The sequence below is a fragment of the Symphalangus syndactylus genome, chromosome 9, assembly GCF_028878055.3.
Source record: "Symphalangus syndactylus isolate Jambi chromosome 9, NHGRI_mSymSyn1-v2.1_pri, whole genome shotgun sequence".
In the NCBI taxonomy this organism is placed as follows: Eukaryota; Metazoa; Chordata; class Mammalia; order Primates; family Hylobatidae; genus Symphalangus; species Symphalangus syndactylus.
In genome coordinates this window covers 117,670,638-117,690,401 of record NC_072431.2, presented here as the reverse complement: position 1 = coordinate 117,690,401, position 19,764 = coordinate 117,670,638, and the positions used below count along the sequence as shown (strand labels likewise).

The following is a 19,764-nucleotide window of genomic DNA, read 5'->3' as shown; positions in this document are numbered from 1 at the left end:
AACCCTGCTTTTTTCTGATTTCCATTTGCTTGATATATTTTTCTCCATCCTTTTATTTTGAGCCTATCTCATTGCATGTAAGATGGATCTCTTGAAGACAGCATACCAATGGGTCTTGGCTGTTTATTCGGCTTGCCACTCTGTCTTCTAATTGTTGCATTTAGCCCACTTACATTTAAGGTTATGATCCTGTCATCATAATGCTAGCTGGTTGCTTTGCAGACTTGTTTTTGTGGTTGCTTTATAGTGTTACTGATTCGTGCACTTCAGTGTGTTTTTATAGTGGCTGGTAATGGTCTTTCCTTTCCACATTTAGTGCTTCCTTCAGGAGCTCTTGTAAGGCAGGTCTGGTGGTAACTAATTCCTTCAGCATTTGCTTGTCTGCAAAGGATCTTATTTTTCCTTCACTTGTGAAACTTAGTTTGACCAGATATAAAATTCTGGGTTGGAGTTTTTTTCTTTAAAAACGTTGAATATTGGCCTCTAATCACTTCTGGCTTGTAGGGTTTCAGCTGAGAGGTCTGTTGTTAGTCTGATGGGGTTCCCTTTGTAACCTGGCCTTTCTCTCTGGCTGCCTTTAACATTTGTTCTTTCATTTTGACCTTAGAGAATATGATGATTATGTGTCTTGGGGATGAACTTATTATGGAGTATCTTACTGAGGTTCTCTGCATTTCCTGAACTTGAATGTTGGGCTCTCTGGCTAGGATGGGGAAGTTCTCATGGATGATATCTTAAAATATGTTTTCCAAGTTGGTTCCACTATCTTCCATTTTTTCAGGTACACCAATGAATTGTAGATGTGGTCTCTATATAATCCTATATTTCTAGGAGGTTTCGTTTATTCATTTTTATTCTTTTTTCTCTATTCCTGTCTGCTTGTCTAATTTTGGAAAGGTAGTCTTCAAGCTTGGAAATTCTCTCCTTCACTTGGTCTATTCTGTTATTAATACTTGTGACTGCATTATGAAATTTTAGGGGTTGGGAGTGGTGGCTCACACCTGTAATCCCAGCACTTTGGGAGGCTGAGGCCGGTGGATCATTTGAGGTCAGGAGTTTGAGACCAGCCTGGATAATGTGGTGAAACCCCACCTCTACTAAAAATACCAAAAAAAAAAAAAATCATAGCTGGGCATGGGGGAACATGCCTATAATCCCAGCTACTGGGGAGGCTGAGGCAGGAGAATTGCTTGAACCTGGGAGATGAAGGTTGCAGTGAGCTGAGATCATGCCACTGCACTTCAGCCTGGATTAGTTGAGACTCTGTATCAAAAAGAAACCTACACATTTTTGTGGCGTGTTTTTAGCTCTATCAAGTCAGTTACATTCTTCTATACTCTAGCTGTTTTATCTGTAAGCTCCTCCAATGTTTTATTATAATTTTTAGTTCCTTTGCATTTTGGTACAACATACTCCTATAGCTCTGTGAACTTCATTCCTATCCATATTCTGAATCCTGCTTCTATCATTTCAGCCATCTCAGCCTCAGCCTGGTACTGAACCCTTGCCAGAGAGGTGATGTGGTCCTTTGGAGGAAAGAAGGTACTCTTGCTTTTTGAGTTTTCAGTGTTCTTGTGCTGATTATTTCTTATCTTTGTGGGCTTATCTACCTTCAATCTTTGAGGTTGCTGACATTTGGATTTTTTTTTCTTTTATCCTATTTGATGACCTTGAGGGTTTGATTGTGGTATAAGGTCAATTCAACCAACTGGCTTTGTATCTGGAAGATTTTGGGAGGCCATCGTTCAGCTCCCAACTCCTGGACTGCATGCTCTAACTCTGGATGACTTGTATTGGGCCCCAACTTTGTTCTCTGGTTCCTTCAGGTTTGGAGTCTACTTTGCTGGAGGACTAAGGTGTGGCAGCTCCAGCTGAACGCTAGCGGATTCAGGGGTGCCTGCCTCCCTGCGGGCATTCACCATGCTAGTGAAGGCAAGGCATTTTTGTGGGGAACAGGGGGCTCCTGCTATATACTCTGTGTGCTTTTGCACTGGTGATGGTGTTGGTTTGGGGAGAGGCACTGGCCAGTGCAGATCTGAGTGCCTTCTTGGTCACCTGCAAGCAGGAGGGATTGCTTAGGGTGTGGGAGGATCCTCTATTCTCCATGCAGCATTACCACAAGAGTGAGGCACTGGAGCAGCAGGGCTTGCTGGCTGTGTGCCGCTAAGGTTCTGTCTGCAATGGTGGTTGACAGAGGTCAAGGGGCATACTTCACTCCTGTATGCTGGTGGGGCAAGTAAAGCAAAATCCACCTGTGCAGACATGTGCCTGCAAGGTGATGTGGGGAGTTGCCATGGGCTCAGGGGAAGCTGCAGTATGGGGAGCGAACACCCAGGCTGGTGTGCGGCAGTAAGGGCTGTCTTGCTGGAGTTCTCCACTGGTCAGGCATGGCCCACTGGTGCAGAAGCTATTCTGTGGGCCACTACAGCACCCAAGATGGCCCTGGAAGAGGCCAGCGGACCAAGGAGTGCTCAGGTTGCACCAGTCTTGACTGATGTGCAAGACCACTCTGCAGAGATCAGGTCTGAAAATTCCCCTAGGGCCAAAGTCTATTATGGGAGCAAGTTGAGCCTAGAGGGATCGCCATCCCTGTCCATGCTCTGCTATAGACACTCCTGCACTAAACCCTCTGGGCTCCACATCAGCTGGCTTGCTGCTCTACCACTTTGCTTGTCTCTTGGGGGCTCCACCCCAGAGAGATGTGGGTCAGCAATCCTTCAGTTCAATCAGCCCAGGATGGAGAGTCTATGCTGTGGGCCCAAGCCAGGGGCTCTCTGTCTGGTGACGAGCAGTTGGGGGGTGGGGTGGGACCTGTGGGAGATGGACTGGCCTCCTCTCCTTGGGTCAACTGCTGCTTATTGGAGGTGTGGATAAGACACTTAGGGTCCTTGCTCCTTTATTAGTCAGAGGGTAGCAAGGACAGTTCCACTGCAGAGGTAGTGGCAGACAGGCTTTCAGTTGTCCCTGGAGGCTCTGTCCAGGGAGTTGCTGAGTTGCTATTGGCTTGATAGCTCTGGTGGGGTGTGGCTAGAGGTCCAGGCCTGGAGGACCTGCTCGTTGAGGAGATATGGGAATGGGCACCCACATAACAGTCTGTTCACTTTTCCATAGGGCTGCTGTAGTATGCTGGGGGCCAGCTCCAGTCCCTAGTCACTTTAGATTTTCCAGTACCTGGAGGTATCACCAGTGAAAGCTGCGAAACAGCAAAGACTGTGGCCTTCCTTTCTCTCTGGGAGCTCCATTCCTGGGAAATATAGGCCTGTTGCTGGCCCAAACACACCGGTAGGACGTGGCTGAAGACACTAGTTGGGAGACCTCACCCAGCCAGGAGGAATGGGATCAGGGACCTGCTTTCAAAAGTAGTCTTGCCCCATTTTCATAGAGCAGTTGTGCCATGCTGGGGGTGTGCTTTAGCCCCTGATTGCCTCAGACACTCTGAAGCCCAAAGGCTGGAATGGCTAAGTTGTTCTAACAGCAGATATGGTGGGCTGTTCCTCTCCCTGGGACAAAGGTCACATGGAAGTCTGAAACCTCTGTGAGTCAGAGAACACCAGTTGGGGTAGCCGGAGACCCCAGTTGGGAGACTCTACCCGGTGATGAGGAACGGGATTGGGGAACCTGCTAAAAAAAAAAGCAGTGTGGCCACATTTTTATCAGGCAGCTGTTCTGTGCTGGGGTACCCTTTCCACCCCTGCTTAAGCTCTCCAAAGCCTGAAGGCTGGAATGGGTAAGTTGCCCAAACAGCAAAGATGGCAGCCTGCCCCTCCCTCTGGGAGCTCTGTCCCAGGGAGTTTTCAAATCTCTGTCAGCTGGAGAACACTGGCAGGTGTGGCTGGAGGCCCCAGTTGGGAGGTCCCGCCTGTAAGGATGAATGGGATCGGGGACCCACTTAAAGCAGCAGTCTGGCCACATTTTAATAGAGAAACTGTGCTATGCTTGGGGATCTCTTTTGCCCCTGGTTAGTTTGGACTCTCCAAAGCCCAAAGGCCATAATGGCTAAGTTGCCCAAACAGCAGAGATGGGGACCTGCCCCTCCTCCTGGGAGCTTTGTACCAGGGAGGCACAATGTTGCTACTGGTGGCTAGCTGGAATTCCAAGCCAGTGGGACTTATCCTGTGAGGCGCTGTGGAAGTGGGGCCTATAGACCTTCTCTGCTGATCTCGCTGGATTCAGCCTCTTTTCTGGGGTATGTATGGGAGTCTAACCTCCTGGGGTATGTTTGGGGGTCTAACCTCCAGCTTTGCCTGAGTCGCAGCTACTTTTGCCCAGACACTCAGGAAGCTGGAGTATCTAAAGCTCTTGGGTCTCCGTGCATGCCTGAGTGGCTGCTCTGCTGAGACTCCACGTAGCTGTGTGTGTCAGACTGAAGGCCCTAATGGAGTGAGTTCACGAGGGCATCTCCTGATCTGAGGGTTGCAAAGATCTGTGAGAGCAGTGTGGGTTCCCAGAATTGCGCATTCACTTACCACTTCTCTGGGAAGGGGAGCTTCTCTTGACTCCATGTCTTTCCCAAGTGGGCTGTCTTCCTGCCTTGATTTGCTCTGGTCTCCGTGGTTTGAGTTGTTTCCTTGATTACTTCCAATGAGAGTACCTTAATGTTTCAGTTGAAGGTGCTGTATTTAGTCACCCCTTTCTCTCCTCCCTGTGAGAGTCACACACATTAACTGCTTCTAGTTGGCCATCTTGGCCACTCCTGCCCTAAACGTTTCCAGCAAAAAAAAAAAAAAATTAATAACGTGTTGATCTACCACTTTTCTCTCTTTAAATTTATTTAATCATTCTGAACTTTTAAAAAAATTTTTTACATTTTTAAGGTGTTTTATTTTAAAAATTCTACGTCCAGCTCTTCCTGGATTGCTTTTATATAAGGAACATATCTCTTTTTTTTTTTTTTTTGAGACGGAATCTCGCTCTGTCGCCCAGGCTGGAGTGCAGTGGCGCGATCTCGGCTCGCTGCAAGCTCCGCCTTCCGGGCTCACGCTATTCTCCTGCCTCAGCCTCTGGAGTAGCTGGGACTAATAAGGAACATATCTCAAGAAATGAATAAAATTCACATTCAAATGCAGAAGAATCTGTTGGAAAAAACTCAGAGGACAGGATAAAAGCAGTCAGAAAAAATGCCAGGAGAAGGCGTTTATCACATAATGTCGCCGATAAGAGTCTCTCGAAAATTTTTCTCTCTATTCATTCTTACCAAATGTAGAAAATGAACAAAACAATATTAGTATTAGAAAAAACATCTAAAAATAATGACCTTTCTGAATGAAGACTGCTTTTTTCATGGTTACTGTTTTTGGGGTACAGTTATATGCTGATTTATTCAATTTATCAAATAGCCATTCAGCAAATATTTATTGAGTGTCTGTTATGTCACAGGCACTCTTTTCGGTCCTTAAAATACATCAGTGACAAAGAGTAAAAGATTCCTGTTCATGGCTCTTACATTCCAGGAGGGATAGCAATTTCTTTTGTAAAGTTAATCACACAACAGAAATGTGAAATAATATTAATGCTGTAAGGAAAGGAAAAATAAATGAAATAAAAAAAGAAATGTGAGAGAATAATTGAAAGAGGCTACATTTTATTGAATAAAAATAAAAGAGGCTATGTTTTATTGAATATGCTCCATGTTTTATACTATATCATAAAACATACAAGATCTGGCTTTTAAGAAATCAATATCTTCATCAATATCTTCATTTAGACTAATCTAGATTAGATGACTCTGAATCTAATCACATAGAGACTTGTCTGACAAATCCAGATTTTTTGGATGTTCTGCAGGACTATTTGTCAGGATATTTCACAGGATTCCAAGAAATAATATTGGTGTCTATGCTATGATGATTCCTCAGCTCCTCCCATCTGATAAAATATTGATTTCTTATAAATATAAAACATATAAAAACATTTAAAATATTTTTTGTTATATGAGTGAATCAATAATAAAACCACCATCTCAATAATCATAAACTGATTGTAAAGTGATTGTTCATCTCAGAAAAACCTTGGCAGAGTTGAAATAAAAGTTTCAAAATACAGAACTTAGTACCAAAATTAAGGCAGTGTTAGGTTTCTAATTTTGCTATTCACATGTTAAATGAATTTTCAAAATTCAGTAGCTAATACTAGCTAGGGTTTTAAACAAGACATAGTTAAAATGAAAGTTTAAAAAAAGAATCATAAACTTCAGTATCATCATGATGGCAGTTTTAGGATTTTAATGTTGACACCCTAGTCTCAAATTTGTACTTAATGTGGTTATATAGCTAGGCAGGACTGAAGTGAAAGTTTCAAAACAAATTAAAATCAAAAGTTAAGAAAAAAATATGAAGGCAATTTTAAGGTGTTTAATTTGGCACTGTAGTTTCAAAATAGTACTGGAAACTTAACAGCAAAGTATCAGATTCACTTATAAAACAGTGTGACTGATCTTTATGTATGGTTTGTGAAACATTTATGCAGTGTCACTTCAGAAAACTCTGCCATTACAGACTTGAATTGGTTAAGGATATCCACTCCTCTCCTTGGCATGATACAAATAAATTACTAAAGAATAATAGTAACAATGATAAATATAAGTGACAATACCACCATATTACTATGAAACACAGATTGATTATGGTATAATACAATTTAGCATCTCCATATCTTTGAAAATGAACTTGTTTCTCTAACTGGCTTAATTTGGGACAATTTGGACATCAAAAAGAATGATGATGCAATTTAAACCATACAAAAATTAAAAAAGATAATCCAAGGGATAGTAGTGAAAGTCTTCTTTCTAGAAGAATAGCAACTAATATACATAGAATGAATCTTAGAATTAGAAAATCACTATATTTTGATCCCCTTCCCCAAAGGGTGACAAAACCATTGGTAGACAGTGGTTGGGAAACAGAATAGTCTCAGGACATCACTCCATAGATTTATTCATTAATTAAAAAGAGAAAATGTGCTTTGAGAGAGAGAAAGCTATTACTGTCTTTATCAAATAGGAGAGCCTGATCATGTGTGGTCTGAAGTTTATCTAAATGGGATTCCTGATGGAATGTTTAGTCTGAATCTAATCACATAGAGACTTGTCTGACAAATCCAGATTTTTTGGATGTTTTGCAGGACTATTTGCCATGACATTTCAAAGGATTCCAAGAGAGAATATTGGTGTCCATGCTATGATGATTCCTCAGCTCCTCTCATCTGATCTCCGTCCTAGCCTCCATGACTTTCTTTGTGGTAGTTGGGGTGTGGTATGTGCCACTGAGGCCCACACCTATTGCTGTATGTGCTGTTTGGGAAACCATCATCTTTCAGGGCTGTGTGATGAAAGAAGAGCCATGGGGAAATATCTCTTCCAAATTTAATCTTTGCATTATTAGAAAATATTTTGATGACCTGTTTTCAAATATTTTCTTATAATTTTCCGTTTGCATGTATTTATTCTGACAGTTTATTTTATCTTGTATTTGTAATCACTAAGGTGTTAGTATTGTAATATTAATATTACATGATTTAAATTAGGAAAAATGTGTTTTCTTTTACAAAATGGATAGTGGATAATTTAAGTATAGAAAGTAATATTTTCTATATGGGACTATTTCACTCTCTGTATTCTCCTGAATTCTAATTCCCACTGTATTGAGTTATAACTTTACTAATCAGTTTTCTTACAATTGATTTTAAGTCTATTTTGCTAGATCTAAAGACATAAAGCTAAAAGTTCTTCTTGAAGAGAAGCACATTTCAGCTACATTTATAACTTGAAATATCTGGTTTTAGTCAAAACTCACGTGTCATACTGAAAAACAGAAGGGAGATGTTGTCTTTTCTTGAGGAGAGACTTCTCTGTAGTTAAACAGCTCACCACATTTAGAGTACATAGACAATCACTTCCTCTTTTGTAGTGTATATTTCAGCTTTTTGCTTGTAGAATTATCATTGGCATGGAAGTTATACAGGGGAAGTAGTGAAAAATGTAGCCAATACCAGGAACCTTAGGAAGTGTCTGAACTTCATCTTTTCTGTTGTTCCTTTGCCCTTAGGGGGTGAATGTAAAAGAGTTTGGGCTAGGAAGAGATTGCTTCTTTTATTCTATTTAGTTTGTACTTCCTATCTGGGTATTTGGCAATAAATGACTCATTCTCTTTGTTTGCCCTGGTGTGGAAAAATTTTCCCATATGCCAGAGAAGAAATGTTACAATGACACAATGTAAAATTGTAAAAGGTGGAAAAAGATGAGGTATGGACATAGTGAATGAAGTTCAGCCCTTTAAAACTACTGGCAGAGTAGATTTTACACAGGCTTCAATTAAGTAGACCTCAATGTAAATTCAAGTCTAGCTCTGCAACTTACTAGGTAAGTGACTTTAGTCCTCTTTAAGATTTAGTTTCCTCATTATAGGATATAATAATGCTATTTTTCTTATGAGGTAAGTATTAATTGAAATAGTATATGTAGATTCTAGCATACAGTGATCCCCTAATAAATGGAACTTATCATTAATACATTGCTAGGAAAAGAAAAACACATCAGGGACTCATCATTTTTTATGGCTGCATAGTATTCCATGGTGTATATGTGCCACATTTTCTTAATCCAGTCTATCGTTGTTGGACATTTGGGTTGGTTCCAAATCTTTGCTATTGTGAATAGTGCCGCAATAAACATACGTGTGCATGTGTCTTTATAGCAGCATGATTTATAGTCCTTTGGGTATATACCCAGTAATGGGATGGCTGGGTCAAATGGTATTTCTAGTTCTAGATCCCTGAGGAATCGCCACACTGACTTCCACAATGGTTGAACTAGTTTACAGTCCCACCAACAGTGTAAAAGTGTTCCTATTTCTCCATATCCTCTCCAGCACCTGTTGTTTCCTGATTTTTTGATGATGGCCATTCTAACTGGTGTGAGATGGTATCTCACTGTGGTTTTGATTTGCATTTCTCTGATGGCCAGTGATGAGGAGCATTTCTTCATGTGTTTTTTGGCTGCATAAATGTCTTCTTTTGAGAAGTGTCTGTTCATGTCCTCTGCCCACTTTTTGATGGGGTTGTTTGTTTTTTTTTGTAAATTTGTTTGAGTTCATTGTAGATTCTGGATATTAGCCCTTTGTCAGATGAGTAGGTTGCAAAAATTTTCTCCCATTTTGTAGGTTGCCTGTTCACTCTGATGATAGTTTCTTTTGCTGTGCAGAAGCTCTTTAGTTTAATGAGATCCCATTTGTCGATTTTGGCTTTTGTTGCCATTGCTTTTGGTGTTTTAGACATGAAGTCCTTGCCCACGCCTATGTCCTGAATGGTATTGCCTAGGTTTTCTTGGAGGATTTTAATGGTTTTAGGTCTAACATATAAGTCTTTAATCCATCTTGAATTAATTTTTGTATAAGGTGTAAGGAAGGGATCCAGTTGCAGCTTTCTACATATGGCTAGTTCGTGTCCTTTGTAGGGACATGGATGAAACTGGAAAACATCATTCTCAGTAAACTATCGCAAGGACAAAAAACCAAACACCGCATGTTCTCACTCATAGGTGGGAATTGAACAATGAGAACTCATGGACACAGGAAGGGGAACATCACGCTCCGGGGACTGTTGTGGGGTGGGGGGAGGGGGGAGGGACAGCATTAGGAGATACACCCAATGCTAAATGACGAGTTAATGGGTGCAGGAAATCAACATGGCACATGGATACATATGTAACAAACCTGCACATTGTGCACATGTACCCTAAAACCCTAAAGTATAATAAAAAAAAAAAAAAAAAAAAAGAAAAACACATCAGGGAAAAAAGATTTAACTGTCTTATTGATAAGAGGGGATGGATTCTTGTGGACAAAAAAATTTAGAGTTGAATTTTCAAGGGGTCATTTCTTTCACCAGGTGTAGTTAGGTTTGCTCTTATGGTAACAATGAATATGTTTGTTTAGCTTCTTAAACCAGCATCATGGAACGTTAATTAATAAACAGAATTCAATGTATTTGTGGGGCATTTTATTTTTTATGCAATCATTTGTATGTATCACCTTCACAATGCATGCCACATTCTCAGACACCTATTATGTTATTTTCTTAACATTTTTCTTCAAATTCACTCACCTTTTTAAAAACTTCACCGAAGTCTCACTTAAGCACATAATTTGTAAAATCATGGGTTTGTTGTGCAAGTTATGTTTTTCTAATACACTGTAAAACAAATACCTTAAAAGAGTTACACCTACAGTCCATATACCACCCATAATCATCTCAAGTACCTCCAGTGCTTGTTACTGCACTTTGGAAAACACTAACATACATTATTCTCCTTATTTTTTATAATAGTTATATGAGGTGAATAGAGAAGGCATAACTATACCCATTTTAAAGATGAGAAAAGCAGGTTCATGAATAAAATCTCATAGTAAATTGCTAGAATTGGTCCTGATACTCATGCTTTCTTTAGATCAACCCAATGCTCTTACTGTAATTAATACCAAATTCTTTAAGGAAACTTAGAGCTAAAAGTAAAATTTTTTGTATTTAGACCTGATTATTTTGTGGTAACTTGAATATAGGTCAATATGAAAAAAAATAAAAGAGGAAACAAAGAAACTGAGAACAGATCACCAAGTTGCAGTAGGTTAGCCTAAGATAGCTTTTGGTTTTCTCAGCTTTCTACTATTCACAGCTTTGTGTAATCCCCTCCACTTGAGTAACTTGCTCCTTCCAATAGAATATGGTAGTAGAGTAGACGTCACCTCTCTGATAAGTTTACAGAAGATTGCGACCTCGTTCTTGCCAAAGTACTTCCTCTCTTGCTGGTTTTGATGAAGCAGGCTGCCATAGAGGCTCACATGGCAGGGACCTGAGGGCAGCCTCTGGCCAACAGCAAGCAGTAAACAGATGCCCTCAGTTCAACATCCCTCAAAGAAATGAATCTTGCCAACAGTCAGTTGTGTTAGCTGGGAAGCAAATCTTTCCCTAAGGGAGATTTCAGATGAGGCCCCAGCCTTGGTAAACACCTTGATTGCAGTCTTGTGAGAGATTGTGAAGCAGAGCTATTCTCAGAATTCATGGGTGTTTTAAGCTATGAGATTTTTTTTAGGGGGAGAGTGGTCATTTGTGATTCAGCTATACATAAGTCTCCAAAAGTCATTCCAGAAGTGATTCAGTGGAGGTAGAATCATGTGGCTGTGAGCCCCAGGTACTTGGAGTTCTGATAGAATTGTGACTTCTAACACTGGACACCTTTTCTTTCTCTCTTATTCTCGCATTTTTCTCCTTTCCCCTTTTCCTCCCTTCCTTCCCTTTATTCCTTCTACTTTTTTCACGTACTTTTAATCAATAGAGCATTTGGAAACACAAAAGCAATGTCTGTATCTACAAAATGTCATTATTTATACTTTGTATCCACAATGCGCTGCCTAGGGCTTCATGCCTGAGGTGCATCTGTAGAAGGTGCTCAACAAAGCCTTGGCTGTTGGTATTATTGAATCACTGTGGAGTTTATTCATTGTTGTCCATGCCATTTTGAGTTTTCATTTTTTTATTTATGGAAGTGTCTTTATTCTTTTAAAGAGCTTTGTTTGTATACTCATTTTCTCTCTCTCTCTTTTCCTCCACAGGCTATTTATAGCACTAATCTGTCATCAATACCACTTGCTGTCTTGGATGTGAAGATGATTTTTCCTGCAGGGATTCCCTCCACAAAATTAAAAACACTGGGCATGAGGAAATAATATTCATGCTTTAAATTATCTTTTCTATTCACTACACCAGGGGTCCCCAACCACTAGGACACAGACTGTGGCGCTAGTGTAGTGAATAGAAAAGACAATTTAAAGCATGAATATTATTTCCTCATGCCCAGTGTTTTTAATTTTGTACTGGTCTGTGGCTTGTTAGAAACTAGGCTGCACAGCAGGTGGGCAGCAGGTGAGCAAGCATTACTGCTTGAGTTCCGCCTCCTGTCAGATCAGCAGCGGCATAAGATTCTCATAGGAGCACAAACCCTATTGTGAACTGCACACGCAAGGGATCTGGGTTGTATGCCCCTTATGAGAATCTAACTAATGGCTGATGATCTGAGGTGAAACAGTTTCAACCCAGAGCACCCCCCACCCACCTGCAGAAGAATTGACTTTTACAAAACCAGTCCCTGGTGCCAAAAAGGTTGGGGACCACCGCTGCACTACACTACCTAAAAGATTTTCACTTTCACAGTGTTGCTTGCTTCTGTTTTACATGCACAAGTAGCTAAAGCTAGCCTTCTGGTAAATGGAGGGGCAGAGCAGATGGTGGGGGAGGAGTACATACAGACAAATCTGAATCACAATTTCCTCACTGTATGCCAGCAAAATTTAATAATAGCACCTAAACATACACATGCATATGTAAATGAGTCACACTATAAAAACTTTTAACAAGTACTGGCAAGTCAGATGGCAGACTTACCCCGAAACCTGCCACTCCAATAAAAACCTCATAATTAAAAACAAGGCTGTCTATAAAGCATAACATATAATAACAATTATTTGCAACTGGTACAAGGCTAGATTAGAAAGTTGAAAGTTATCTTTCTCAGGTAAAAGTGCTTTTCCTATACAGTATGCAGCCAGCAGATTATCATCCATAGTTTGAGTAGTGAGATGCCACTTGCTCCAACAATCAACACCTGCTGACTTTGGTCCAAGAAGAGACTGAGGTGATGCAATTTCACCTGTTTTGTAAGAACAACACTGGTGTTTGCCATCTATTGACAGAGTGCCTACTACGTGCCAGATGCTTTGTTGGCACTGAATGTGCTATCTCATTCCAGTTTCTTTATACTCAATGAAAAACCAACTACATTTATATTGCACTGAGGCTTAAAGTGGTTTACTGACTTGCTTAAGATTATACAAGTAGTAGGTGGCTACAGCAGGGTTTGAACCCAAGTATGCTTGATTCCCCAAACCATGCTTTTTAAAAAAGTATAAAAGATATGAAGTTAATGAATATATGAAAGCTGGTGAATAGATACAATGTGGCCTTAGGCCAGATCATGTTGAACATGTGGTGGGATAGATAAGAGAAGGTTCTTCTTTGTTGTTACCTGGTTCTCAATTGGTTATTACTTTATGTGCTTTCCATATTAAAATTCTATTATTCTGGTCTATAAAGTCACCCACCCAGGCTTGCCTAAACTAATTAAACCCTGAAATTTGGCATGTCCTTTTTTCAGGGTGCCTCTATGATAGGTGGTGGGAATGAAAATGGAATTAAAAGTTTTGTGAAGCTATAGCACTACTTTTTCATTGTGTTCCTCCCTGACTTTCTGCCTTAGGTGTTTACTTTGGTGAGATATCCTGGGAGAAATTGAGGTGAAAAGAAGCCCGAGTTAGGATTGGGGAAGAGATGAAATAGTCAATAAAATTCAAATTCTTGTATTCTGAAATGCAACTATTCTTTCTCCAACTTGGTTTTGGACAGAATGTCTTAGGGTAGCTGTTAACAAAGAAATTGATGACAACTCCCATTTCTCAGAATTTCATCATTCTTTGAAAGTGTTTATCATACTCAATCTTCTAAAAATCCTTAAGGCATACTGCAGTGTAGAGGTTGGCAAACTTTTTCTATAGAGGTCCTGATAGTAGCTTGTTTCGCTTTTGAGGGCCATCGAATTTCTGTCACAACTACTCATCTCTGCTGTTGTAATAAAGACTCACCCACAGACAATACGTGAATAAATGAGTATCTATGTTCCAATAAGACTTTTAAAAATAAAATTAGGCAGCAAGACTGATTTGACATAAAGGTTGTAATTTGCTGACCTGTGGTATAGTGAAAGGAGTTCAACTACAGTTTGATTATGGCTGTGACATTCTAGTTGGGTAGTTTTAGGAAAGCTATTTAATTTAGATTTGATGTAGTTTTCTTATATGTAAAATGGGGATAATAAAACCTGCTTCACAAGACTACTATGAAGAGTAAGCTAGGTAGCTAAATATAGCAAAATATCTGGCATCTAATAGATGCCTAATAAATGGTGACTACAATGATTCTTATCATTGCTGTATTATTTGAAACATTTATCTTAGTTTTTTTTTAGGTTGTTTGTTGTCTAACTAATGTATTTAGAGAAAATAAGTGCTGCTGAGGGCAGCTGGAACTGTTTTGCCGGTTCATCACTGAAATTCTAGTTCTTGTTGGTGCTTATTTCATAATTATGAAACTAATTCTTTTGAAAAGAATTTGAAGTAGAGCAACAAGAACTACGAGAGAACTAATACCATTCTCTCTCAGTTCTTATTGCTCTACTTCAAGTTCTTTTGAAAAGAATTACATAGATATGGGTGCATGTGTTTATCTTCCTTGTTGGGTAATCGTGAATATGTTGCTTGGCGTCAAACATGGGTCTCACCTATCCCCATGGCAATAAGCTTCTATTGATTTGAATTCAGACTAGTCCTGGTGGCCCCGTGAGTGGGAAAGTCTAGGTGTGTCTAGCTTGGTCTGTGGTTCCAGGAGGGTTTGGATGCACCTGTTCTACTTGTGGAATGTTGGCACCAATATAGTGGCTGCTTCTCTGAGTATTTGCCTTTGTCTTCTTTGTGAAAGGTCACTGGCTCATTTGAGCTATTGGGCTGTTTATGCCACATCCTGTGCATGCCACACTGGCTTTCTTTCTGTGGTGTTTCTAGAGATAAGTTTGCCTCATAGAAGTCAGACTCTGGCTTTTTATCATTATAGATTTTTCTAGATGGAGAAGAGGCCATGATCACATCTGAGGATCCTGAGTCATTGTAGACATGTACTGAATTAAAAGAGAATTTTTTGACTAAAGGAGAATTGCATCAATCACAGTGAAGGAGATGCCACAGGACAGGGCCTGGGGTGTTGGCTTAGCCACAGATGTAAGGGCTACAGTTAACAGACAACTTTCAGTTTCCACTATTGGAAGGTATGGTCAGTCCTTCCCTCCTCTATTTTCTTGAGCCCCGTTTTTCACCTTTCTTTTTCTCTCTCCTTTCTTATCGTGAAGAATAAAGACAAATGATAACAGATCTACCTTAGGCTGATATGGGGCAGGGAATCCATTTAATAACAAAAGGTGGGTCAAAATTCACTTTTCTCCTTTTGAATTGAAATTATATTGTGCATGGGCTAATTGGATTGAATGCTGTAAACATGAACATAATGCTTGCAAAGTAGCTACAGAGAAAGAGAAAAAGCCTAAAACAACCAGTAGTGCTTAGGACCAATAGTATAAGTCTTTACACACTACATTTGAACAATACTGTAAGACACAATTTGTTGATAGGTTAAATAGCAAATCTAAGCCCCCCAAAATTATTAAAAAAATTGTCATTATAATTCTAGAGGTATAATAACAGTGTATAAGTTGCATCAAATAGAAAAGTTAGTCTACAGCCTAAATTGTTTTGTCCTGCTTTTTTCACTTCTATGCGTATTTTTTTACTTCCATGCTAGAGCTACCTCATTCTTTTAAAATTATGAGATATTCTATAATTTATTTGTATTCCCCTATTAATATATTTTTAGCTTATTAGTTTACTTAAAAAGATTTATGTTTGCCTTCTAATGTCAAAGTTAGGAGTCATGTGTCCATTTAACAGGTGGTGTTTTCTTGTGTAACTCCTCTGCTTTCATGCAAACCTTTGAGAATGATCTCTTGAAACAAGGCTAAAATGCCTTTGGAGAGGTATTATAGGTGATCATATCTACTTTGTGCCTATTTCCATGACTTAGCTGCATTAGAGGCCCAGCTGTATAGGTGTAACTCAAAATCCACCAAAACTAATACTGTGGTTAGATTCTGGTCAAACAAGTTGCCATTAATCCAGATGTAGGATGGGATTGAAAGGTGGTTCTTCCACAGCCTGACATCAATGTACCAATTTGGCTCTGTGCATTCTTTCTCCCCTTCTCCCTTTACCATCCTCATATAATTGTTTGTGTACATGTCTGGTTTCGTCACTACGCTGATGGCAAGGATCATGCATGCCTTATTCATATTTGCGTTATTCAAGGATTCTACTCTGGGTTCTATTATGGGGCCTGGCCTAAAGTGGTTGTTCAAGAAATGTGTGTTAGAGAAATCATACATAAACTAGAAATTCTTATTTGGATTCCTGTATCTGAACAACTAACTTTCAGCTTCTTCAGTGGGATAAAGAAGAAAAATGGGGTTTAAAGTACATACTATTCAGTATTAATGTAGAATTTAACAGCTGCCATCCAAGTGCAGAATCCTCTGTAGTTTCCCAGTGTTAACCTCACTTCTATCTCTAGCCATGTCTCAATGCTGGGTGACTCTCTCCTGGCATGTTCTGGCAAGACTCTACCTGGTTTGCGTAATCTACATCGGCTTCTAGTTTCCACAAGAATTGTTTATATGCATTTAATTTTAGCTCTTGGGCTATAACATGTCATTGTTCTTTTTACTTATCTCCTCTTACTTTTGGAAACAGGGCAGGCATCTTCAATACTTGCTGTTCCTGTTTGGTGTGCTCTTAGATTAATTTTAGCTTTGCTCTTCAGCTTTCATGACACTTCAAGACATTTTCCAGTCATATTTCCTGTATAAGAAAATACAGGCTATGTCACCACAAAGGGAAGTGGAGATTGGGGGCATAATTTAATTCATTCAGGGAACTCATATTTTAGTGTGAATGGAAATTAAAGCAAGGTATTTGGATTAACTTACCTCATTTGGTTCTATATTCAATTTAGAGGATAACACATTAAGCTTTTATTCAATTTTATCTGTTATGGTCACAGTGAATCTGGAAAAAAATATATCTGGGGCTTAGCTTTCATATTTAGGGGAAAATGAATACCCTAGAGAATAATAATAAATGTTAGGGAAAATAATGTTTTCCTAAGAGTAGGCAATGAAAATCTGAAGGTACTCAAAGCAGTCTTGCACAAGTACTTTGAAAAGCCTCTTGCACAATTTTATTTCTTTATAGTACTTACACAATCATATTTCATAATGACTTGCTATAAACAATGTTCTTGACAAGAAGCTTAAAGATGCAAAACTGAAGGAAGCACTTTTGGGAGAAAATACTTTATATTTGCATACTTCTACACTACAACAGACATAAAATTATGGATTTTTTTTAATGCAATTTTCATATGTCAGTTCTAGGAGACAGGAAATGTGAAACACTTAGGAGGTATGAGTTTGCCACCTAGAGGAGAGAGGTGAAATTCAACTTTTCTCCAATTTCTTTAGTATAATTCATTAATTTATTTAATTATTTACTCATTTAATTATTCAAAAATAATTATCAACCAAGCTTAACTATTTTGCGAGCGCAGATTTGATAAATCTGTTCAAGATTTATGGGCTCAAAGAAACCACAAAGTGCATCTTACTTTAATTGCTCAGCTGCCTCTTTGAAAAATCTTTTACTTTTAAGAGAGTATAGCACAAATATCTGAACAATTCTAAATATCCATACTTGGGATGGATATTGCTTTGAGCTCTTGCACTATAATAAAACTTTATTCTTTTGTACTAATTCAGTCCTTTAACTTTTTCTTTTTTAATGTTTAAGAAACAAGTTGGATATGGACAAGATGTAATTTCTTCTGTCAAGGAACCCACAGGATAATAGGTTAGTGATAGAGACCAACAATGCTGATGCATTTTTAATGACGGAGATAATGTCTAGAAAAAAAATCCATTATTTGGTAAAAACAAAGTATGCATATGTATTCCTTTGTTTCAAGTATTTTTAAAGTTAAAAAACAATTATCTCCTTTTGTATTACAAGCAATATCTGGTATAGTGTATGCATAGTAAGTATTCTAGAAGTAGTAATTTCATTGTTGACTTGATTATATTGGAGTGGAACTTACTCTGGAAGAGATCCTAACATTCATTTATCTGAGAAAATTTCCAATTAGGACATGGAAATTTTTTCCTTGTCAATAGTTATTCTTAGTGGGTTTAGAATTTTAGAAGATGGGTTTAGGGATTTAGAAATTTCTTTACTAAATAATTCTAGGGAACAGTACCTTAAAAATATTCAAAATGACAAAAACTTAAAACGACATCTAATTTTTTAAGGCCAAGAATCATTAAAAAGAGATCCAAAACTTTAGACTTTGTTGCTGGGTGGAACTAGAATCATTAATATCTCAGTCAGGGGAAGCCATGTCAACTTAGCGGTTTAATTTCCTGTGAGCTTCCCATGTTCTCTCCCTGCAAGGACCACCTCAAATCCCTCAGCAGTCCTGTCTTTATGAAACCGGTATAATTTTTCTTTTTGCTCTTGTCCTTCACCTTCCTGTGGCAACAAGAGTCAATTCTCCATGTATAAATACTCAGCCACTGTTTTAGCTGTGTCTTAATTGTGCAACATCTGTTTACTCTGTGTTTTAACATCTGTGTGGATAGCATTGTTGTTGTAATATTTTGACTGTAAGCTTCCAGGAGGTGGAGGCCAGCATTATTTTCTCCATTTTTGGAATGAGAAAATACAGATCACCACAATCAAAGTAGAATGGCAGCTGATAGTAGATATTTGAATAATTTATATAGTCTCTTAAAAAAACAGATTATAGTAAGAAGTGGCTGAGCAATTAGCTATCGCACTCTGCATGGTTTTTCTGACCTCTCAGCTCCTAAATAAACTTTACTGAAACTTCAGGCCCTCAAAATTTTTTCATTCCATTTGTTATGGGCTGAATTGTGTTCCCCCGAAATGACTATGTTGAAGTTCTAACTCCTAGTGCTTCAGAATGTGACCTTATTTGGAAACATGGTCATTACAAATATAATTAATTAAGATGCAATCTTGCTGACATAGGAGAAGCTCCTAATCATGGTGTCCTTATAAAAAGGAGAATTTTGGCCATAGAAACATGCACTGGGAGAATGCTGTCTGAAAACTGGAGTTATGCTGCTAAAAGTCACAAAATTAACAGAAGCTAGGGAAGAGACCTTGAATAAATTCTTCCCTGTAGCCTTGAGGGAGAGGATGGCCCTGCCAACTGCTAATCTCAGTCGTCTAGCTTCCAGAGCTGTGAGACAATTTCTCTTTTTAGGCCACTCAGTTTGTGGCACTTTGTACAGCAGTCCTAGCCGACTAACGCACCACTCTAACTGTTGATCAAGGCAAGAGCCTGTGATCATGTATTATCTTGCTTATTCCTTATCAGCATTCTATGGTGTAGATATTAGTGCCATCTATATACAAATTAGGAAATGGAGCCTCATAGAAATTAAATGACAAGTTCAAGGTGTCATGGCTATTTCATTATAATGCCACTGTTTGAACACAAGTCAATTTGACTCCAAAACATCATTACTCTACTCAATTCTAGTTCAATCCAGATGTTCACAAACAACCAGACTATAGTGGAGATGTGGGTGGTGGGTTTAGAAGGAGATCATAATCAACATCAGACTGTCAATGAAGCAGACTGGGAGAGGTTTTATGAAGCCAAGCAGCTGTGCAAGGTACAGTAGAGATGGTCAGATTGTTCATGTATATGGATTCCGTCTTCTGAGGAATGAACTCCTTGATATTCCTGAGTTAGTCCCATTTAGGCAAGAGTAAACAGAAGGTAAACAGAAGATTGGAGACTGTGTGTGCACGAATGCCTCTTTTGTAGCTGGATGTCTAACATCATGATAGCCACACTCACATGAATATAGAGATATACAATTTACAAATTAATGTAACGTAAAACTCTCATGCAGTCTGATTTCATCTTATTGGCATTTCTGTCAGACAGACAGAAATTAAGTGTTAGCATCTTAATTAT

General features: G+C 39.0%; 1 long non-coding RNA gene across 3 annotated transcripts in view; it reads left to right on the top strand.

The window, feature by feature from the left end:
• The window catches only part of LOC134731463 (uncharacterized), a 57,949-nt gene that overhangs the window by 25,280 nt on the left and 12,905 nt on the right, over nucleotides 1-19,764 (top strand). Inside the window, exons 5-6 of one of the 3 annotated variants that reach the window (XR_010113754.1) lie at nucleotides 1,475-1,542; nucleotides 17,547-17,606. The exons of the other annotated variants lie outside the window; for them this stretch is intronic. This is a non-coding gene — a long non-coding RNA (uncharacterized lncRNA). The remainder of the gene's footprint in view (nucleotides 1-1,474; nucleotides 1,543-17,546; nucleotides 17,607-19,764) is intronic. 3 annotated transcript variants of the gene reach the window in all.